At 44.6% G+C, this 24523-nt stretch overlaps 1 protein-coding gene across 4 annotated transcripts in view; it reads right to left on the reverse strand.

Moving 5' to 3' along the window:
• GPAM (glycerol-3-phosphate acyltransferase, mitochondrial) overlaps nt 1-24523 on the reverse strand; it is a 127578-nt gene that overhangs the window by 35529 nt on the left and 67526 nt on the right. For 2 of the 4 annotated variants that reach the window (XR_009536026.1, XR_009536024.1), the window contains one exon: nt 4422-4547. The exons of 1 other annotated variant lie outside the window; for it this stretch is intronic. The gene's annotated coding sequence lies outside the window, so the exon portion shown is untranslated. Of the gene's footprint in view, nt 1-1023; nt 1081-4421; nt 4548-24523 lie in introns of those variants that run through there. One more of the 4 variants, XR_009536025.1, reaches the window with a different exon arrangement.

Consider the following 24523-nt stretch of genomic DNA (forward strand, 5'->3'; position numbering starts at 1 on the left):
GACTCATCCAGCTATATTAAGCAATATGCACCATGGCAGCTCTGACACTAAGTCAACAGTCCCATAACCCCATCCCTTAAACCCAGCCGGCACACAGGTGAGGGCTGAAAGTTTAGAAATGCCCACAGTCAAGTGACCACCCGCCCAGTGTTGTAGCTACGTTTGTACTTGCCCACACAAGCACTGTAAGATAAACTTATGCAGCGGAGCTCACATAGGAAAAGAATTATGACAATCTTGTCATGGCCCCGCACTAAGCAATGAAGGACTGTAGACCAAACCATTTGTGACTTTCTAAAACTGTTTCTGGAGCTAAGGCTGTCCAAGGAAAACATACTACTAATCTGATTTGTCTTCAAAGTTCTTCCAGGCACGGTGGAAGGAAAGACTTGAGGCCCTCACAGAACAAGGTTAGAGGCACACATGCATCTGGCACCAGTATCCTAAGAGCTTAGAGCAATGGATCTCAAAGTGTGGTCTCCGGAAGAGCAGCAGCAACAGCTCCACCCAAGAACTTTCTAGAAATGCATATTCTCAGGCGCCACCCAGACCTACTGAATCAGATACTCTGGGCCCCTCCTCCGGTGTTTGAACAAGCCCTCTGGGGACACTCATGCCCATTAAGGCGACTACACTAGGAGTTCAGAGGCTCACTCCCCACTCCAAAGATTCTGATTGGGTCCAGCCTAGCTGGGACCTGGACACCTGTATTTTAAAATGCGGAGTCCTGCGGTTTTGCTCCGAGACAGGGCTGTATCCGCTTCCTCCTCCCCACCTGTTTTGCTTCCCTGCACATGGACACCTGCCCTTACTCTGCTTGTTCAGCCCCTGCAGAATGGACTGGCCAGGCTTGGCAAGGCTCATTTTCAAAGGCTCCATAAATGTCAAGCTTCTTGTTATTCACAGTGTTTTTATGTTAGTTATGGTTGTTAATATCACCATCAAATCAAATCAGGAGATTTCACGGGCATGCTGTGAAACTGCATCCGGTGTCTGCAGCCCAAGCTGAAGTCCTGTTTGGATGAGGTCACACATGCGATCTGTAAGGACTGCAGTTTGCAAGGAGAAGGGATGCCAGTGCTAAATCAGAAACGGAGAAGCAGGAGGAATCAAAGGAAGAAGACATGAGGACTTCAGTTAAATCCACCCCGTGTCGCGGTTCTTCATGGAAGTCCACTTAAAAGCACCTGTTTGGGTTGTATCCAGACCTGTACCCAGTAATCAATCAGGGCCCGGTGATAGGTGGGGTCTGAGGCTACGTTTCATGCTTCCCTCCAAAAGGTTGAGTGGTTCTCAACCTTTAAATAGGAGGACATTTTTAATGACAAAATACTTCTCAGAGCCCCACCTAATAATAATTTGCCTTGTAGCTTTGTTAGATGGCGAAAATCCACATAGAAAACTACTCTGAATTCATCCCACTTAGAAATGAATTCATATTGTGTTTATCACGTGAATTTGAAGATTCACATCTGCATAGTAAACGTTTATTTACTCAGCCTAGAGGCAATGCTTGAGGTATAAATGGATTCCAGAGGACACTGCAGTCACTCCACAGCCCCAGAGGAACCACTGCCTTATAGGAGCAGGGGTAATGGGAACTCAGCAGCTGTTTTGTACCAGTTTTTTGTACATAAATGTCACAATTCTCTTGCATCCACCACCAGCCGCAGCCCTAGAGCTGCTCAGCCACCACCAGGTAACCTGTGGTATCTAAAAGAAGCACCTTGAGGAACCCTCGTACACTTCTGGCAGAAATGTAAACTGATGCAGCCACTATGGAAAACAGTATGGGTTCCTTAAAAAATTAAAAAGAGAACTACCATATGATCCAGCAATTCTACTCCTGGGTATTTATCTGAAGAAAACAAAAACACTAATTCGAAGAGATATACGCATTCCAATGTTCATAGCAACATTATTTACAATAGCCAAGATATGGAAACAAGCTAAGTGTCCATGAGCAGATGAATGGATAAAAAGATGGGGTATATATATATACAATGGAATATTACTCAGCCATGAAAAAGAATGAAATTTTGCCATTTGCCACAACATGGATGGACCTGCAGGGTATTATGCTTAGTGAAATCATTCAGACAAAGAAAAACAATTACTGTATGATTTCACTTGTATGTGGAATCTAAAAAATAAAACAAACAAATATAACAAACAAAAATTTAAAAAGTCCTGTCTACATTTTTCTGAACCACTCACTCTTAAACCTGGTCTGTTTAACTGCAATCCCTTAAGAGAAAGGAGCAAATAAATTAAGGTTGACTCTTTCTTTTCTTAGAAGGACTTGAGCCTGCATCTCCAAGGCTGGGTCACCGCCTCACTCTCCCGATCTGTTACCAGCCTCCCTGTCTCCTCCAGTTTCTTGTCCTCCTGCAATAAGAATGGACGTTCTAAAATGCAAGTCTGATTGTGACTTTCCCAGTCCCCCACTGGCCTTGGGAAAAATCTCAATTCATGACCATAGTATAAAGCGTGCTTCGGGAGCTGGCCCCTGTGTATCTCACTCATCTTCTGCTTCGCACACCCTGTCTTGTAGAACATGCTAGATCCTGCCTAATCACCACCAGCCTTTCTGGATCCCCCTTTCCCTGACTAACTCTTCCTTATTTTCATGCCTCATCCTAACCATCTGCCCCCCAAGCACCTTCCATGACCACCACTGGTCTGGACTTGGTTTCCCTCTTGGATATTCTCGTCTCCCCTTATTATTCCCCAATTTTAGCATTCAATCACACCATATTGTATTTGCTCATTTTCAGTGAATCCTAGAATATATCACAGAGCAAGAAGGCAGGAAAAATTGATTCAAGTGAGTTGTGCTCACACATGACATGGAGAGACAATAGTCCCCAGATAACACTCTCCTTCTTGCCTGGTTCTTTGGGATGAGTCTACAGATGCCTCGTGAGGCTACAGGACACACAAAGGCACTTTCCTTCCAATTCTTCAGTTCATCCCACTGCCCACCCTTGTCATTATTTGGGAAGGATATGAGCAGCCTGCTTTACTGATTGAGGGACTGGAGTTGTCCCCACTGTTAGGAAGAAATTAAAAGAATATTTAGCAACATTTCTTCCTTAAGGGTTTGGGATCCAGAGGCCTCCCATGAGTTTCTAAAACCCATCTGCTTCCACCAAGGGGATAAAAAAAGCTCCTTGAAGAACAATTCAGAGCTTGTATTTTCATGAAAGGGAAAAGGCAGAGTGAATCTATGCAATCGGTCCTTTGCAGGGTCCTTCTTGAGAGTAAAATGGAGCATTCCTGTGGCCAGTCCAAATTAACACACAATACAGAGAATCATCTTCCCTTGGCAATCTAAATAAAGGCTTGGATAATTGCACAATTTCCTTATTATGCTCAATTCATGGAACTTTGGTAAGATTTACATGCCATTTTCAGAACCAAAGCTCTAAGCCACCGAAGTAAATATTCTAGACAGCAAACACTGTCTTTTTTTTTAAGCAAAAATAAATTTATAGAACTTTTCCCATTGGACAATAAAATATGTTCATTATATGTATATTCAAAAATAGATATTCCTAAAGAAGAAAGTAAATAAAACTCGAAATTTCAACACCCAAAACTGCCAGTGCTGTTTTTTTAAATTGCAAGCCAAGCTGAGTTTTATTCAGTTCCTCCAATCAAGGCCTCTCTCAAGCCTTCCTACATGGAGACCCCTTTGTCCAAAAGAGTTTTCTCATCCCTCCAAACCCCTGCCTTCAACCTCCTTCCCTGGTGCTAGATTAGACATTATTACTGACAATAATTAATTATTAATGATGTCATTGATTATGTGATACCATGCAATAAAATACAGCAAAGCACATGGCAACACAATATAATATAATAATTATTGGATATAATTTCCTCCAGGAAGCCCTCCCTGACTCCCCAGGGCCGGGGTGGTTGGTCTGCCTTGTACTCTCAAAGCACCAATCACAGGACTGTTGACCCTGTCATAATGCAGTTACTACTGATTCTTCCCTTTCTCCCACCAGACTGTAAGCTCCATGAGGGCAAGAGCCAGTTCTATCCAATCCACTGCTGTCGTAAGTGCCCAGCACACACCCGCTGTCTCTTTAAGCAAGGGACAACTCTGCATAAACTGTAAACGGCCTTGTTTCTCAATGACAGTGAGCATACTTCTGTGTCAATCAAGATAGAGCTATATGATCATTCTAAATGACTTCATTGCATTGCATGGAAAGCATAATTTCCTTAACTGTACTGACTGTTGCTATAACATTCAATGAGACCAGAGGATCATTTCTCTCAGAACTCTGGGTTCAACAGGGGTCGTTGAACTGTAAGTAAAATCTAGGAATTCTGATATGAGGAAATTTAACACAAGAGTTTTCTTATGCCTTCCACCTGCTCCAAAGGTCTTTTGTTGCTTACTTCCTGTGTCTTAGCTGCATTTTGACGTTGATTTTCACCAGATTCATGACCTTCAGCTAAATGATGCAACCTTGTTTTAAAGTACTTAGTGTTTTCTAGGCATCTGTAAACTGCTATTTCGTAGGGTCAGCCTAGGGGAAAGATTCCATTCTGAGATAAATACTTTGCCTAGAAGAGACCATGAAATAGATAACCCACACTGACAAAGTAAAATTGACCTTTTTTGTACATCACCCAAAAATCTTCTAAGAATTGAGCACATTCCAGCCCTAGAGATAAAACAGGCCATCCATTCCCTATCAAATTGGATTTACAGAGCTCCCGTTGTAAACCCAGGACCCTGCTAGGTACTATGGAAAGGATAAGTCAGAACTTTTTTGCTCTGGGAAAGCTTATAGTCTCTCTGAAGGATAAGATGTTTATATCAAAAGGTTTGGAACTCCAACATTCAATTCAGAGCCCCACAATTGTACAAACACACTTGCATTTGTGAACAAACATGACCCACCTTCTCTTGGAAAAGCAGATGAGTCAGTATAACAGCTCTCTGAAAGTAATTCAAGCACTTAGTGGAAAATGACTCATTGCGTTAAGAAAGGAGTCTTTAGGGCTACTGCACCAAGGCAAGAGGAAGCTGAGCAAGGCTGTAGGGCATCATTTTCTCTCTAAATGTAAATATTATCACTTTTTGCCATGTCAGGATGCAGACACACAGCTGAGTAATGACTGGAGCTTCTGGTACCAACAAACAGCGGTAATGACACCAAACATTTACATGTTTCCTGCCCCCGAGGTGCTCAGAGGCTCTTTACAAATGCTTTTTAAAGATAAAACAATCTTATGGCTACCAGAGAAGAATTCTCTTTCTACTGGATTTGAAGCAAGTCACACTTGAAGACCATGTGCAGGAAAATCTGCCTAAGGGAGTGGCCAAGAGAAGTGGGGGACAGATAAACTGGGAGACTGGGATTGACGTATACACACTACTATATATAAAATAGATAACTAATAAGGACCTGCTGTAGAGCACAGGAAACTCTACTCAATGCTCTGCGGTGACCTATATGGGAAAGGAATCTAAAAAAGAGTGGATACATGTATATGTATAACTGATTCACTTTGCTGTACAGCAGAAACTAACACAACTTTGTAAATCAACTATACTCCAATAAACATTTTTTAAAAAAGATATAAACAAAAATCTCCATAACGCACCAGTGCAAGTGGCAACTGGTATTCCATCCCAGAAGCAGAGAAGATGGGAGTCCAAAGAGATTGGAAGCAAAAGCTGGTCACACAACCAACAAGCATGTTTGGACCCAGCACCCTCTTCTTCCTCTGAATTATGCCTCTATTTCTGATTTAGTTGCCTGCTATGGAAAAGACTGCTAGTTCCCATGAAATTCTCCACGTGTTCCCCCACACTTCCCAGACACCCTTAGAGTTAGGTCAGGACCCACTGACTCGATCCATTCAACGGAAAATGAGCAGAAGTGAAGTGTGTCACTTCCGGGCTGGAAGTTAAAAGCGATGCCTCTGATATCACTCTCTCCCCTGTTGCAGAAATCTCGGAGGCCACGTGGTGAGACGGGGGCCTCACAAGATGGAGGAATATGGGAGCCTTGCACCAATTCACCAGATGGAGAACTCTGTCTAACCTGAGTCAGACTTTGTGCTTGTGAAGGAAACTTTTTTTTTTTTTTTTCCGGTACGCGGGCCTCTCACTGTTGGGGCCTCTCCCGTTGCGGAGCACAGTCTCCGGACGCGCAGGCTCAGCGGCCATGGCTCACAGGCCCAGCCGCTCCGCGGCATGTGGGATCTTCCCAGACCGGGGCACGAACCCGTGTCCCCAGCATCGGCAGGCGGACTCTCAACCACTGCACCACCAGGGAAGCCCAAAGGAAACTCTGGTTGTGCTAAACCACAGGGATGCTGGGTTTTACTTGTCACCACAGCACAGCCTACCCTCTCTTGCCAGATACTATCCACCAGCCATTCCTACCCCCTCATTCCCTCCTGACAAAGTCCCAATATTGTTCGTGGTTCACTCTCTGCTTGGCCACAGGCTCAGAATAAGTGACTGCCTCTCCAGCCCAAGGAGAGTGAACCACGAATTGATCCAGCAGATAACAATGGTTTTACTTGCCTTGCCAGAGGTTGGTTAAGGCTTGGACATGTGATCCTATTCTGGGCAAGGGGTTAAAAGGGAAATCTCCTGGGGGAATTCTGGGAAAGGCTTTATTCACTCTGAGAAAGAAATCTATGTGGAGAAGTCATCCCTGTTATGTTTCAAGATGCAACTCATCAGGAAGTGATGCTTGGCACCACTGCAGCCATCTTGCAACCATGAAGCTGAGGCAAAAGCCAACAGGGTAAAAACGGCAGAGAAGGGTTTCCCTGGTGGCGTGGTGGTTGAGAGTCCGCCTGCTGATGCAGGGGACACGGGTTCGTGCCCCGGTCCGGGAAGATTCCACATGCCGTGGAGCGGCTGGGACCGTGAGCCATGGCTGCTGCGTCTGCGCGTCCAGAGCCTGTGCTGTGCAATGGGAGAGGCCACAACAGTGAGAAGCCCGTGTACCACACACACACAAAAAAAACAGCAGGGAAGAAATGTGAACAAAACATGAGTTCTTGAAATAATTGAGCCATAAATTAACCAACCCTGCAAGCACTCTGCTCTTTTTATTATTTGAGATGTGAAAAGTGCCTGCCATTCAAGTCAGCAAGTCTCAACCCCTGCTGCACATTAGGAAAAGCTGGGGAACACTTGAAACATACCAGTGCCCCAGTTCCCTGCCCCACCCCAGAGATTCTGGTTTATCAGACTGTGGTGGAACCCAGACATCGCTCTCTTAAGCTCTCAAGTGATTCTGACATAGAGTGACAGACCACGTCAGGAATTTAAGCTTCCAGAGGATAGAAACTACATCCTTCCGATATCTGTCGTCCCTGTAAGCACCAAACACAGAGCCTAGTGTGCAAACAGGCTCCTCCATAACTGGAAAATAATAATCTATAAAGCAGGTAACCTGGGCTCATCTCTGGAGGTATATTTTCTTGCACAGGAAAAACCGAGCTCCGTATTAGAAGGAGATTAGTCGTGACTGGTAGCAGGGGCCTGGGAAGAGGGGTCAGAGGCAGCTCGCCACTAGATGTCTGTGTCCTTGGGTCCCCCGGTGCCCTTCACTGCCTGACACCCACCTTGCTGCTCTGTGCCTTCACCATTCAACCCCTCACACTTCCCGGGCCTGGGGAATTTTCTGGTCGTGTCTGGGCAGATCTTTTTCTATGTCTGTGTCTGCTGAAACCTGAGAGAGTGAGATTCACCAATATTGCCGCTAACTAACATAGGAATAAACACCAATCTGGTGTTCCTTTATTCTGAAGCATCCAATTCCATAAAATAAATGATTGCTTTACTTGATGCTCAAAGCTCAAATTCTGTGGATTCAGTGATAGCAGAGCCTGGGCTGCAGAGAGCAAACAGCCCGGACTCGGAACACGTGCATCCCTACCCCGCGGGCCCCAGGAACTGGTACAGATTTCCCTCCAAAGATAAGAACTGCCTCTCTCCCTCCTCCCATTTTCCTAGAACCAGTAGAAAAAGCCCTGAAAAACCTCCACCTACCTATTCATGTTTCCCCTCCCTCCCAGAGGGACACAGAGGCTGGAGCTCTCTACAGCTATTCCAAAACTAGCTCAGGCTGCGCCTGACCGTAAATCCTCCGTGTGAATAATGACTGACACCTGTTACCACTTATTCTGCACAAGGCACTGGGCTGAGAGCTTCAAGCATTGCTGAGGTAACAGTTCTATATCCATTCTTCAGTCAAGGGAACAGGAACCAAAAAACGAAGCAACATGTCCCATGGTGACTTCACTAATGTGTCAGTTAGCTATTGCAGAATTACAAAAATTCCCAAAACTTCCTGAAAATTCAAGCTTGGCTCAATTATGCATTTTTTTTTTCTTGGCTATGATGCTTCTGCTTTTGCCGTCACCTGCAAGTTGATGTTTCTGCCTGTTTCTAGGCATCTCTTTTCTGGCTGTTGGCTGGCTGTTGGCTGAGGTGCCTCTGTTATCCTCCACATGGTCTGTCGTGCTCTAGCAGGCTAGCTCTGGCAAGTGCACAGGGCAGAAACAGTGTTCCCAAGTGCACAGGGCAGAAACAGTGTTCTGCGTGAAAGTACAAGTACGTAAGGACTCTTAAACTAAGGTGTAGCCTTGGAATTGACACAGTATCATTTTCCCTACATTCTGTCCACTGGAGCAGGTCACAGGGCTAGCCCAGATTTACAGAATAGGGAAATAGACTCCGTCCCTTAATGGGAGGAGCAAAGACACATTGCGAAGGGCATGGATTTGGGGAACCTATTAATCTTCCACGGCTAAAAGTAATGGAACTAGATTGGAATCTGGGCAGTGTGGATTCAGGCCCTGAACTCTACCCACTGCATAATCCAGTAAGTGTTCACACTCCCAGATACCCAGATTCTACAGCTCTGCTTTAAGTTCCCCACGTATGCTCCTTCCAAGTTAAACTTCCTAGATATTATGCAAACATATGTTCAATGCCACCTCTATAAGCAGTAATTTGCACCTTAGTCAGCCATTCCAAAAACTGGAATTAACAGAAGGGGGAAATATAGAAATCTTTTTAAAGCCAATCTCAATTCTACCCAACTAAGCATTGCCACTGCTAAAAACCTCAAGGACCAACCATATCATAAGCCACATCCACAGGATTATGTGCTGTGGTCAAACTAAGTGCTAGGAAACCAAGGGTCCATTTACATAGAACTGCAAGAGAAATCAGCGAACGGTGGAGGAGTTTCCGAATAGCTGCTTTCCTCTTGGTGAGAGCAGAGAGCTCACCCCAAATGAAGAACCCAGTCCCTAGACTGACAGCTCAGGACTCAGACTGTAATTTCCAAGACAGCTTTTACCCCAAACTCCATCATGTAAAGACTGTTTGATGTCCTTGAACTCCCAGTACAAGCACACTTCATGTTTCTTCAAATTACCTCCAAACAATTACATTTGTATTGCACTCATGTCCTGTAATCCAAACTCCATCCCTCCAAATGGTCTGCAATAGGAAACATGACTAACTCTTTCCCTGCAAGAATTTTTTGGACGTGTGTGTTGACACCTTTTAAACAGATTCTTACAAACCGAACTTGTTACACAGTCTACAAGTGCTGCTTGGAATATGTGAGGAAATCTTACTGCCTGAAGCTGGTAGCTCACTGAGAACATGAGCTCTCGTCCCTACTCTGCCCCCCGTTGTCTTTGACCACATTGAAGTTCCTGGGCAAAGCTGGACACGCCCAGAGCACTGCACACACCCCTGCACTCACCCTCATGGCCCCAAGAGGCCCAGGTGGAGATGTTATTTGGTGAGTGGTTCCTAGACTTTTTCTCATTTTCAAGGTAGATGGAAATTTTGCCTGGAGCAAAATGTCAAGATCATCTTTCTCACATCTTCCTTCTCTTTCTCCCAAATAAAAATATTAAGAAAATACCGGGAGATTTATTTCATTGAGAAAGAGAGACTCAAAATGAGAACCCCACTTGGCAGCCAAAAGAGTTCAAATGGATTTCGGTAATAAAGGATTTGAACTTTCTGGTGCTACAGGCATTGTCCCTGATCTAAACGTTCTCCTCATTCCTTCTCTACTTGAGGCCAGCATGTGCTTCCGCTTGCACAGACCACCTCCCCTTCTTACAGCCTGCTGGCCCATCCCACAGCCTTTAGATAGCCACACACACCTACACCCTGACCCTTCAACCCCTGATTACTTCCCAAGGTTAACGGGCTTAGGTGCCCAAGGACTGGCTGAGGGCTCTGCACTCACCTGTGGCTCAGGTGAGTGTCCCCAAATGCAGAGGGTCATCACCATCACTGACTGAGAGAGCCCCTCACAAGCTCAGATTCCTGTCCTGACTCATCAGAGTTCCCAGAGGAGAGGGCTGGGCATGTCTGCTTTTAGAAGGCTCTCCTTAGCATTTTGATGATTGGCCAGGCTTAGAAACAAGTGAGGTAGAAAACCTTTGGGGAACCAGACATTGCCAAAAAGACACAAAACAGAGACTCTGATGTGGAAGGGCTCTGGGAGGCACCCCATGCACCTACCACTGCCCCCAGACTTTATTATGAGGACCCTGGTGGCGCACAAAACCACATCATTTTCAGTTGCCACCACCCTTATTTTTTTTTATCTTAAATCCTGAATTTCCAGGGGCACGTAGAAGAAAGCCCTCCTCACAGAACTCAACATTCTCAAGTCTTTCTTCGCCAGGAATTAGTCCATGATGAGTTAGGCAACGACCAAGTTCCTCCTTTCCAGTGGTTCAAAGAGTGATAGATCATTGTGACGGAGTCTCATCACTATAGGTCATCATTATAACTTCTGATCCTGGTCTCTCTCCCTAGGTCACCTAGAAAAGCCGAAGTTGATTTTTGACCCCAGGGGACGTTTGGCAGTGTCTGGAGACATTCTGGTTTGGTTTAGTTTGGTATAACTTGGGGCAGGGGTTCTACTGCTCTCCAGTGGGTAGAGGTCAGGGATACTCCTCAAACTCCTCTGATGCACATCACAGCACCCCCTCCCCCAAAAGAATTATCCAACCCGAAATGTTAGTTATGCCCAGGGCGAGAACCTCTGGCTTAGAACGATGTTCTGCACTGTATTTAATCAGCAATTAGTAAACTTCTTTTAGTTCTAACTGAATGAAAATCCTTCTTTATTCTGATGATGGAGTAGTCAATGTGACAGTTATAGTCACCACAAACCTTTTGTTCATTTACTCAATGTCTGTCTGAAATTCCAACTCTAAGCAAGCATCATGCGGGAAGAGGGGTTCAGAGCAAAGAAGACGTGGTTCCTGTCCTCATGGAGCTGACAGCGTTGTTGGGGAGATGGGTACTAGGCAAAAAATCACTGAAAGCAGTGTGAAATTGCAACTGTAAGTGCTATAAGGAAGTGTGAGAGTGAGTGATGGTGGGATTTCACCTAGGGGTGTGTGTGTGTGTGTGTGTGTGTGTGTGTGTGTGTCGGGGGACGGGGGATGTCAGGAGAAGCCTCCCTGAGAAAATGGTGGTCGGGCTAAGATGTGTGGGATGCCTAGGAGTTCACTGGAGCGAGAGAAATGAAAAGCGCGCTCCAGGCAAAGGGAAGAGTGCATCCGAAGGTCATTGGGGGAAGGAGTGTGGTACATACAAGGGGCTGAAAGGAGGACAGAGAAAATGAGGGTGGTATCAGAAGAGGCTGGGGAGGGGATGCAGAGTCGAGATCATGAGAAGCTTTGGCTTAGGGAAGGTTCAAAGTGTGGGTCTTTCTCTTAACAGCGATGGGCAATCATTCAAGCCTTTGAAACTGGAGCTGGGGGTTATGAAGGATTGAGGTATCTCCTTGTCCATCAGTTCCTAACCCTGTTTACACAAGACAAAAACCCTGGGGAGCCCTTTAAAAATACACATCTTCAGGCCCCACCCCAGACCAAATGAATCAGAATTTCTAGGGGTGTTTCCCAGGCATCGGTCATTTTTTAAAAGGTTGAGAAACAGTGTTCTAAACTATCACAAACCCCACATTCATATATTTCTCTGTAATCCATCATTTAGTCCTTTAATATATGCCTGAGGATGAACAAAGATGAAGTTACCTAGAGGCAGCTAGTACCTTCCATGGATGGAGAAGCAATTCTATGCAAAGTTTTGGGGTCGGGAAGGTGTCCTTATTAGCAGAGGGCCTCGCTCTAGCTTACCAGCCTATGGCGGATACAATTCTAATTCTTGTCTTTACAAAACTACAAACAACATCAGGGCCTCTAGAATATAGTTAATCCCATGAGTTGGGAAATCTGCAAATGTCAAGGATCTGCTGTATTCAGAAGATGCAAATGCTGAGGCAGAAAGCAGGTTTACATGATGCAGGCAAGCAACCGTAAAAGAGGGAGAAAGAAAGGTTGAACCGAACAGCAGACTCTCCAGTCATGCAGAGAGATGTTAGGTTTTTAAGTAATTTCAAGGGGAGTAGGGATGGAATTTGTTTCTAAAGTTTGAAGTTTCAACATTGTCTGGAATTACAAATAATTTATGAAGTTACACGAGATACTTTCATGTGGTATGCTCAAGCAAAGGGCGTGGTCTTCCACTGACTTACCCCATTACAGTACAAAGTAGGGACTAAAGCACAGTGGACCTGACAGAGATCATTGCAAATCACAGTAAAACCTATTCTAAGCACCAACAGTAAAATAGACCGAAGTTTTAAACTAATAAAGGCAGGCAGAGACATGGGAAGTTTTTCACACAACTTATTAGACCAAACAGTACAACTAACTCAATTAAACAAAACTAGTTCCATGATGCCAGCTTTATACCAGCAGATAATTCATTTGCTTCGGTTGATCACACACACAGAGCACTGATTATTAGAGACACCTGGGAACTATCGCGTGCCTCAGTGGAGTTCATGACCGTGACTCCTGGTCTCAGCAACTGGCAAAATGAGTGAAAGGTGACCAATAATTCCTTTGGTGCAGCTTATATAAGGATGGTGGGGAAAGGGGCAAAGGAAAAGAAGAAAAGAAGGCATTTGGCTTCTTGGGCCAAAGTCAGGCCCAAGTACCTTCAGCTTTGAACACAGAAGACCAAAATGGACTGAGAATCTTTCCAGAAGCTTCCAACTGGGGATGCCTTCGAAGTACTATACTGAGCTAACATTCTATGATTCTACAACAACAGATATCTAAGATTAAGGGAAATAGAGCAAAGGAGAGTACCCAGGCAACCGAGGTACTAAGAAATTTGGAATATTTTGACCAAAAGAGAGGCCGGTTCTTACTTTTTATTCCAATTATTTGTAAAATAAAACAGCAGGGACCCTTTAAACCCTTTAGTAATCCAGTGATCTGTACCCATTTATAAGCCAAACTCCTCTAGTGATATAAATTTCACTACCTATTCCAACAACACACACTTGAGAATTAGAAAGGGTCAAATCGCTATCAGGATCACAGATTATGATATCACAAACTAAATAGAATTTTCTCCAGGAAAGAAAAAAACATAAGTATTTCATAAGAATTGCTTATTTTGTTTTTTTTCCCAGTCAATCAGTTGATTAATGGTGAGTGATACACAGGAGTTTTGGATTTATAAGACAAACTGTGACTTAAAGCATTAACCGGGAAAACTCCATTTAATTATGGATTTTTTCTGTAAGATGTGCATTTGCACTGTTTGCTTTACCTTGTAATACATATTCCTCTCAACTTAAAGCTGCAGATGACATTTACAGAAGGCACACACTATAATTTCCAGACAAGTATTTTGTCTTTTTTGATTAAATGTATAGCTCTATCAGAAAATGACTAGATGGTGGAGTCGTTTCGTTTACATTTTATTTACAGCCAAATGAAGCAGATAACTGGTAATGTTCCTGGAAGGAGCCCCATTTCCCACCAAAGAGGCCAATGTCCCTCACATTTAGGAAAGTTTTTGCCATGGACAAGAACAATTACTCGGACAAACAGCAAATCAAGTGATAAACTTTTAATAAAAGAACAAGCCCATATACTCTCTATGTATTTCTTGACCAAGCAACTTAATTTTTTAAAGGTTTGGTTCTTCGTAAGTATACAGTTTCATTATTTGAGAGATGCCCCTGTATGTCAGAAAAAAACAAGGCTACATCTGACATGTCAGGCTGAGGAATGGAGAATTAGGGAGCACACAGGACTTGCTGTGTTTTCATCTTCCTCTTTGTCCTGAGGCCCAGATCTCCACGTGCAAGGTCCACTGTCAGACATACCATCGATGAACTGTAGCTAACTGATTTCCTAAGACACACTGAGACACAACAGGAAGCTATGAAATTATTCCCACCTTCTTTTACAATTGTATTTCCACTTACTCCTTAAACTAAAGTGACTAAAAGTCTACTGTTCAAAGTCTCTTCTTTCCTCAGCACCATTCTAGGAACTAAGGAAACAACATCAACCTGTCTTCATCAGATCTGGTCTAGCTATGGGTTCACAGATATAAATAAGGACATGGGAAGGCATTACCTTCCTAGGGTGGGAACTTGCTCAGAATATCTGGGGGCTTCAAATCATAGGAAACATTTACTGAGGGCTTCCCATGTGCCAGGAACTTTACATGGATTATTTCATTTAACCCAGAACTGAGCAGGGTACCATGATCTCCACATTTTAAAGAGGGAGAAACGGAGGCCTAGAGAGGTTCAGTAAAGCTGCTCTGGGTCACACAGAGAATAAATGATGGTACCAAAGTGTGGACTGGGATTTTCTGCCCCCAAACCCTCTGCTCTTGATTTCTCTGCAATATAATCCTGCAAATTGGAAGTGGTGAGTCTCATCTTGGATGGGGGTCTGAAAGAAGAAATCATGAAAGGCTTCATAGAGGAGGTGACTCTTGAGCTGAGTCTAAAAGATGAGGGTATAACACAGGTAGGCAGCTCGCGCAGTGGGCTGCGTGAGCAAGACAGAGGTGCAAACATCTTAGCCCTCAGGGGAGTTTCAGGACAAGGTTTGGAGAGGTGACAAGCAATACACTGGAGACATCCACGGGGCCAGGCAGTGCAGAACCTTAAATCCACGCTAAGGAGTGTGGACTTGATCCACAAGCACTGGGGGCCACCAAAGGCTTTTAAGCAGGAACATTAATGTGGTCATACGAGCATTTTAGAATGACCTGGGGACACAGTGAAGATGGGTTAGGGGGAGACCAGAGGGAAGGCAAAAAGCTGGTAAGAAGCCATCGCCTTAGTTGTGGGGTAAAATCACTCACATAGCAGCACTGGGGATAGAAAAGAGAGGATAAATTCAATGAAATATATAGAGTGTGGTGAATAGGAATGGGATTGATTAGCCCTGGGAAGATAGGGAGAGGGAGGTAGTGTGGAAGCCACTCAGATTTCCAGCCCAGGGAACTGAGTGATGCCATTTACCAGGTCAGAGACTATATAGAAAAGGACACAGCTGGGGAGACAGAGGAGCACAAGGTAATGAGCTCATCTGTGGATATTTCAGATACCAGGTTTCTATGGAGCTGCTAAGCGGAGACATATCCAGTAGGCTGATGGACATGGAGTCAGAACGCATTACAACAAGCACACCTCAAAACAATAAAGGTAATAAGCAATGGAAAAGGACACCATGGGCTCCCTAATGGGCCAGTACAGACCATGGTCCATGGCATATACATAAAGAACACCAAAACCTCAGAGGCAGTGGCAGGGGTGGAGGAAAGCATGCTCCACTTTCACCACATGAGGGCAGAACAGAGTCTCCTCTTCACTGGAGGCCAGTTGCTCTCCTGCGTCTTGGCTGCATTCGGGCCCTACCTGGTGATACAGGACACCAATGTTCCACATAATAAAGATGGTTCCCAAGGAGGCCCTATCCATTTGCCCTTCCCACCTTCAACAAGGAGGCAGGCTGGGACCAGCAGTCTTCCTTTCACTACATTAGTCCTGACCGTCTGAACCCTGGTGACAGGTGAGGTGAACTAATTTCTCCTGTGTCTAAACACATCCCCTCACAGGGACCAAAAGTGTTCCAGAGGTGAAGTTTATGGGGATTTCACGCGGCCATTCAGTCATCAATAACTCCACATGCCCCCGCATATTTCTCTCTTAAAGCACTTTACAGTTTGTAATTGCATCTGTATGTGATTATTTGATTAACGTCTTCCTTACTATTTCTGCCAGGGTCTGTGACTGTTTGTGTCACCCATTGTGTCCTTCTAGTTAACATCTATCGTTCAAGAAACTAATATTAAATGCCTACCATGTGCCAGAGGCAGTGCTGGGTCCTAAGGATACCCAGTTGGCTGAGACCCCGGTCCCTGACATCAAGTTGCTTACAGCCAACTGTGGCTCCAATATTGTCCTCTTGGTCAGCTAAGGACATTGACTCTGACTCTGTTGAAAAGAAGCTTCCTCTGGTGCCCCTGCACCAGCCTCCAAAGTGCCGCCCCTAGGTCTGACCCTGACACTAAAAACAAGACAGCAGAGCCCGGGGAGAAAGGAGTCCCCATAAGTCATCACACTAGGCAAGGCCTGAGAATAATAAAACACTTGGAATTTCTCTTATAAATGATAATACTGTTGATTCTTGAGAGAGAAATGATACTTCCTTTAAGAGTTTTATTTATCCTCTTTCATTCTGAGCTGTGAGATGCTTCCCTAATACTTCATAATCAAAAGGCACTGTCCCTTTCCCACAACAAACATAGCCTCATGGACTGACACCATCAAAGTTAAGATTTACATATTTGTTCTTTTTTTTTAATTTAAAAAATTTTTATTGGAGTATAGTTGCTTTACAATGTTGTTAGTTTCTGCCGTACAGCAAAGTGAATCAGTTATACATTACATATATCCACTCTTTTTTAGGTTCTTTTCCCTATAGGCCATTACAGAGAACTGAGTTCCCTGTGCTATACAGTAGGCCCTTATTAGTTATCTAATTTTTTAATAGATCTTTATTGGAGTATAACTGCTTCACAATACTGCATTAGTTTCTGTTGCACAACAAAGCAAATCAGCCATGTGCATACACACGTCCCCATATCCCCTCCCTCTTGAGCCTCCCTCCCACCCTCCCTATCCCACCCCTCTAGGTCATCGCAGAGCACCGAGCCGATCTCCCTGTGCTATGCAGCTGCTTCCCACCAGCCAACTATTTTACATTCGGTAGTGTATATGTGTCGATGCTACTCTCACTTTGCCCCAGCTTCACGCTCCCACCCCATGTCCTCAAGTCCATTTTCTATGTCTACCTCTTTATTCCTGTCCTGCAACTAGATTACATATTTGTTCTTAAAACTGAGGATTTTAAATCTTTCTGTTCAATAACAAGAACTGTTATAAATTAGTATAAAGAATTACAGACCTAACACATGATCAGAAGTGATTAGCTTGGGGGGAGAACAAAAGGACATTGTACCATTATTATTTATGAAGTAACTTCAACACTGAATTTTTTCCTCAGCTAATGTCTACCGTCATCTCTCTATATACAGATAGATACATGTATAGATAGATAGATAGAGATCCATTTTATTGAGATCCAATTTGCACGCCATACAATTCACCCCTTTAAAGTGTGCAATTCCATGGTCTTTTTTGGTATATTCACTGAGTTGCACAACCATAACCACTATCTAATTTCAGAACCTTTTCGTCACCCCCAAAAGAAACACCATACATAAAGCAGTCGTTCCCCATTCCCCCAGCTGCTGGAAACCACTAATCTACTTTTTTCCTGTGGATTTGCCTATTCTGGACATTTTATAGAAATGAAATTATGTGATATGTGGTCTTTTGTGACTAGCTTCTTTCAGTTAGCATGTTTTTTTTTTTTTTTTTTTTGGCTGTGTCGGGTCTTTGTTGCTGTGCGCAGGCTTTCTCTAGTTGCAACAAGGAGGGGCTACTCTTCATTGCATGGACTTCTCATTGCGGTGGCTTCTCTTTTTGCGGAGCATGGGCTCTAGGCGCATGGGCTTCAGTAGGTGGCTCGCAGGCTCAGTAGTTGTGGCACGCGGGCTTAGTTGCTCCGCGGCATGTGGGATCTTCCCAGACCAGGGCTTGAACCCGTGTCCCCTGCATTGGCAGGAGGATTCTTGACCACTGCGCCACCAGGGAAGCCCTAGCATGATGTTTTTATGGTTCATCCCTGTTGTAGCATATATCAGTACTTCATTCCTTTTTATTGCTAAATAATATTCCATTGCATGGATAAACCACATTTTGTTTATCCATTCATAGTTGATGGACATTTGGATTGTTTCCACTTTTTGGTTACTATAAATAAAGTTGCCATGAACATTCATGTACAAGTATTTGCATGGATATGTCCTCATTTCTCTTTAATGTACAGCTAGGAGTGGAATTCCTTGGCCACATGGTGATTCTATGTTTAACCTTTTGAGGAACAGCAAGACTATTTTCCAGATCACTGCACCATTTTAAATTCCCACCAGAAGTATTTGAGGGATCTACTTTCTCCACCTCCTTGCCAACACTTATTAACGTCCATCTTTTTTATTATGGTCATCCTAGTAAGGATGAAGTGGGATTTTGTGGTTTTGATTTGCATTTTGTTAATGACTAATGATGTCCATGGCTTTTTGAAGCCTAAAGTTCTGGAATAGGATTTAGACCTCCTGCCCCCCAACATTAAAATGAAAAGCTGTCTTCTGAGAATGTAAGGACCATATAAAGCCATGGGATCTATAAGACCCTGATAATATCATTAGAACCTAAGAGTGCCATCAGTGATTTCAGGGGAGACGAGGGAATATGCAGTGAAGATAAATTGTGGGTAAAAAGTGTTCATGTTCCTATCATTAATCATTAGAGAAATGCAAATCAAAACTACAGTGAGATATCATCTCACACCAGTCAGAATGGCCATCATCAAAAATCTAGAAACAATAAATGCTGGAGAGGGTGTGGAGAAAATGGAACACTCTTGCACTGCTGGTGGGAATGTGAATTGATACAGCCACTATGGAGAACAGTATGGAGGTTCCTTAAAAAACTACAAATAGAACTACCATATGACCCAGCAATCCCACTACTGGGCATATACCCTAAGAAAACCATAATTCAAAAAGAGTCATGTACCAAAATGTTCACTGCAGCTCTATTTACAATAGTCTGGAGATGGAAACAACCTAAGTGCCCATCATCGGATGAATGGATAAAGAAGATGTGGCACATATATACAATGGAATATTACTCAGCCATAAAAAGAAACGAAATTGAGCTATTTGTAATGAGGTGGATAGACCTAGAGTCTGTCATACAGAGTGAAGTAAGTCAGAAAGAGAAAGACAAATACCGTATGCTAACATATATATATGGAATTTAAGAAAAAAAAATGTCATGAAGAAACTAGGGGTAAGACAGGAATAAAGACACAGACTTACTAGAGAATGGACTTGAGGTTATGGGGAGGGGGAAGGGTAAACGGTGACAAAGCGATAAAGAGGCATGGACATATATACACTACCAAACATAAAATAGATGGCTAGTGGGAAGCAGCCGCATAGCACAGGGAGATCAGCTCGGTGCTTTGTGACCGCCTGGAGGGGTGGGATAGGGAGGGTGGGAGGGAGGGAGACGCAAGGGGGAAGAGATATGGGAACATATGTATATGTACAACTGATTCACTTTGTTATAAAGCAGAAACTAACACACCATTGTAAAGCAATTATACCCCAATAAAGATGTTAAAAAAGAAAGAAAGAAAGAAAGAAAGTGTTCATGTTCTTGGGCCTCCAAAGAGAAGGGAACCAAGAGTCCCATCAGCCCCCACCAAGCAGGGAGGCCCCAGCTGAGGCTACACTGAGCATCACCACACCCTTTGCTCTAGTCATGTCCTCGGTGAATGAGGCAAAGGTCAGAACCCAACAAAAGAATTGAGAACTTGGGTGCAGCCGCACGTGGTGTTGCTGGCTGGCCTCGGGGAAAGCTCTGGCTTGGAGTCTGGGAGGTGGGGCTGGCACAGGTCCTCTTTAAGACCTTGTTTTGATCCTAAAGGGGATTTGGACCAAAGATAGGATCATAAGAAGATAGTCCTGGGTCGTAAAACCCAAAGTGCGGAGGCTGAACTGAGCCTTTCAATCAGAAGCTTCTTGGACTGGAAACCAGTTGTCACCACAGCTGTGGTCAAGGCCACCATTAAATAAACTAAATGTTCATGCGCCCACCTCCCCTCCCCTCTGCTGTCTGGTGGTCCCACCGCAGGATGGCAAGGCTTTTCTGTTCCTGACGGTTGTGTGAATCAGCTTGCGTTACAAGAAATTGTCGGAGCCACTGGGTTGGGCGTCGGAAGACTTAGGAGAGACACAAAGACCTGGCCTGCCTTTAAGAAGCTCACACGTTAAAAATTAGAGGAAAGACCGAGACAGAGGAGGAAGGAAGGGAGGGAGGGAGGAGGAAAAGAAAGATGTTTTATGTTCATCTCTATGATTTCATGTGGTGTTTATCAGTAAACCCAACTCTGGATTTTACTTTTTTTTTTTTAAATCAATAGTCACCAGTTAGCATCCTAATGCAATTTGATTAAGTTAATCCTAAATCAAATTGCTAGCCCAAGCTCAAAACAGAAAGGGAAATTTAGGGACAGGAATTGTTTGTGTGAAGCCCATATGATCAGCAAGCTTGTGGCTGTAGGTCACTGTTCAACGTGGAACAGAAAAGATCAAGTTGCCCATCTGAATCCATCAGAAAGAAGCCCATGAGGTTTCTCCCCCTCTGGCCACGTGGTTTGGGTGGGCCTGACCTAAACCCCCAGTTCGGGGAAAGCACAGAGCCCAGTACTGGCCAATGAGACTACAATCAGGGACCGTAGCTGGAACCAGTGACAAAGAGAAGACTTCTCTTTCTACTGGACTTGAAGTGAGGTACACTTGGGGACCATCGTGCAGGAAAATCTGCTTATGGGCGTGGCCGGCAGAAGAGAGCGATGCCAAAAGACAAAGAGACACAAAGCACTACTGACATCATTTGAGCTTCTCGATACACTTGTGCCTGAAGTGAATTACCTCTGGAATTTTCCATTAAGTGAATTAATGACCCTCCCCCTCTGCACATAGACAGTTTTGTTTGTTTTCTGCTTTTCTTTTTTTTTACTTATATCAGTTTAAATCGGGTTTCAGTCACTTGCAAACAAAGATCTCAATGGACACAGGACTCAGAATTTGTTTGTTTTCAGCAATCACTATCCTATCCATGCGGACCCCCTTCAGCACCAGGGCTGCTGTTTCGACACACCTGCTTGTGCCTGGACCACACTCTCCGTATGTACGGACAAGGCAAATCCCTTTCACGCGCCAGTACACAGGCCAACTTTCTTGCCCTTCGTGATGCCTCCTCCTCTGTCCTGTAACAGTCTGTACTCTGACCCACCCCCAGCAAGGATCTGCTCCACTCACCATCTTGCTGCTCCTCAACCATCCACTCAAACGCATCTTCAGCTCCAGGACAATAAACTTGACACACTGGTCACAGTTTGGCACACCTCAGAGGCATTCCCAGCTCACCAGGGCTCTGGGGTCACGCTCATCTCCCGGTCCACTTCTCCTTGCTTTTCTTATTTCCAGTCCACACAGACATGAAGGATTTTAACTGTTATAGCAATATGCTCATTAGCAGATGCAATAACCATTCTAAATGATGCTGTCACTTTCTCCCTACTTGCTAATCTGTAGGGAATAAAGCCAGGCACCGTGGGAATCCTCACAGCACCACCCAACCAAAGTCCCTATTATCCCACTGGGTTTTTCTGGTGGTATTTGTAAAAATTTACAAAGAACTTTACCTAAAACCTCCCACTGGAGAAGACAGATGTGCCAAACCCCACTCAACGTCCTCTTGCGTGTCCCCTCCCCTCCCCCACTGCTTCTCTTTGCTCCCTGACACTCCAAAACTTTTCAAGCAGGGAGGAACACGGACAGAAGTGGCTGGTCACGTGCCCTGGGTGGGGCTTTATCCCTATGCTGCTCCCCAGGCTGATGTATCCTGGTCCCCGGTCAGCGAGGCTTAGTTCAAAAGGCATCCCTCAAAAAAAAAAAAAAAACAAAAAAACAAAAAGAAACGCATCCCTTAATTTTTATTATAATGTGATTTCACCTCAAATCACATCTTCCTGGTGTTTGGGCAAGACTGAAGTCTATTTTTCAGGAAATGTAGAGAGACATGCATATATACACAGCACAGTGGTTTACAAGGTGGCCTCTGGAGTCAGATTGCCCGAGTGTAGATCCCAGGTCAACCATTTGTACATAAGATTTAACACACTCTTCTCGTTTAATAGAGATAATAATAGAAGTAGCACCATAAGGTTGCTGGGAAGATCAAAAACGATAATGGACACAAAGCACTCAGCACAGCGCTCAGCCTGGAGCAAACGCTAGAGGGACGTTCGCTAGTGGGATGCTCTCCAATTGATGAAGAAGCCTGGTGGGTCCTGGTGCTCATGATGTCCAGATGCTCTCAGTGTCCAGTTACCTCCAAATGTGTGCCTATAGGTCTCAAGGAGAAGCACCGTCTATGGCACTGGTTCTCACCCTGGGGCTCAACTGACAGCGTCTGGGGACATTTTTGATTGCACCAAGTGGGAGGTGGAGGTTTCCACTGGCATCTAGTGGGTAGAGGCCAAGGATGCTGCTGACCACCCTACAGGATAGCTCCCCACAGCTAAGAATCATCAGCCCAAATGTCAGTGATACCAAGGTTACGTAACTCTGGTCTATGGCTACATCTCTCGAAGTTTGGTTCGTGGGTTACCTGCACCAGAATTAGCTTGGAGTATGGGTTAGAAATGCAGATTTTGAAGCTGAACCCCAGACCTACTCGTTAGACCCTCTGGGTCAGGAGGACCAGGGTTTCATGGGACTCCTGCCACACACCATGCCAGTCTTCGTGGACACCCCCAGACCCACAATCCTGCTTCTCTCTCGCTGTTTTCCTGACTCATTCAGGAAGATTGCAGAGAATTAACCCTGAAAGCTGCTTTAGGTACCGACACATCTCTCTACCGGGTTCCCGAATGTGCTGGGGGAGGTGAGTCAGGGCAGGGGCTGTAACTGACTTGAAAGTCGGAAGGGACCAGTGAGATCACCAGTCCAGCCCCTTCCTTTTCAAAGAAGAAAACTGGCATCATTAAGGGAAAAAAAAATCCATACTTGGTCAAATTCCAGAGTGGGTCACTGTTTGGTTTTTTTCCTATTTTTTTCTCCATCTTAATCAAAATCATATAAAACGGAAGTGGAGGAGGAAAAGCTGCATGGCTGGAGGTGGAAAGTGACGGGACTGGTAGTTGGAAAGGTGAGAATAATGTGAGTTTTTCAGTAATGGAAGCGGAGGCAGCAAGAGAAGAGATTTCAGGCTCCGAGCTCCCAGCCAGAGTAAACGGTAAGCCCTTGACCCCTCCCTCTGCCATCGCAAAGTAGCTGTGGCTCCTACACAGTGTGGGGCCTGAGGTGCTGACGAGGCCATCAGCTGTGAACCACCAGGAAAATATCACTGGCCATGTTTTTCTCTCCTCCCTTTTAGCAAAGGAAAAGCAAGAGTATTGTCAGCCTTGGATCATCACATAAAAAGGCAAACATCTTTCACATGCTTTTTATTCAGCAAGACCACCATCCAGGGAAAAACTTTATGTTCTGCACATACATACACACACACACACACACACACACACACACACACGAACACACACATATGCACACAACAAAGACATATATATACACACAGACATGCACACAGAGACACATATGTATACACACATATATACACACACATGTATACATATGTATACACATAGATATGAACACACTGAGAGTCACAAATACACAGACACACAAGCACACATATACACAATAGACATATATACACACAGAGACACAGACATACATACACACACTCATATACACATATATACCTAAGATACACACACACACACACACACACACACACACACACACACACACAGTCTTAGTAAAGACAGCACATGGACAGCAAACCTACTTTTTCCCTCCTTCAAGCCTATCTGCTCAAAGAACTTTCAGAAATGGCATCTCTACTAAGCGATCCATACGGCCTACTGGAAATAGACATCACAGTCCCTGCCCTCAAGGGACTGTAATCTGGGAAGAGGGCAGATGCAGCCCCCATGAACACGGACAAAGCCACATGAAGCAAAGTCGGCTACATTAGTGGGGTCAGTGTGTGGTCAGTGTGTGTGTTAAAGGGACCACCTCCATTTGTGTCTGCCCCTCCGGGCCTAGAGCAGCCTTCCTGCCCCCAGTCTGGACCCTGGGCGAGCCCCAGAGCCTCCTACCCCTGGCACAGTAAGGAGGTACTGACCTGCTATAAACCTCAGGGCCTCAAGGATTCCCGCGTCCTTGACCTCTGCTCCCCACATTCTCTGCCACAAATTCCTTCAAAGGGGGACGCCATCCTGGAATGCCACGGCTGGAGCCAGGATTACACTGTGGTCCTCCTCATGGATGGGAATATTTGGCTCCCCTTCAGAGGAAGAAGGCCTGTCTCACTCCACA

This window comes from Lagenorhynchus albirostris, chromosome 16, assembly GCF_949774975.1.
Source record: "Lagenorhynchus albirostris chromosome 16, mLagAlb1.1, whole genome shotgun sequence".
Taxonomy (NCBI): Eukaryota; Metazoa; Chordata; class Mammalia; order Artiodactyla; family Delphinidae; genus Lagenorhynchus; species Lagenorhynchus albirostris.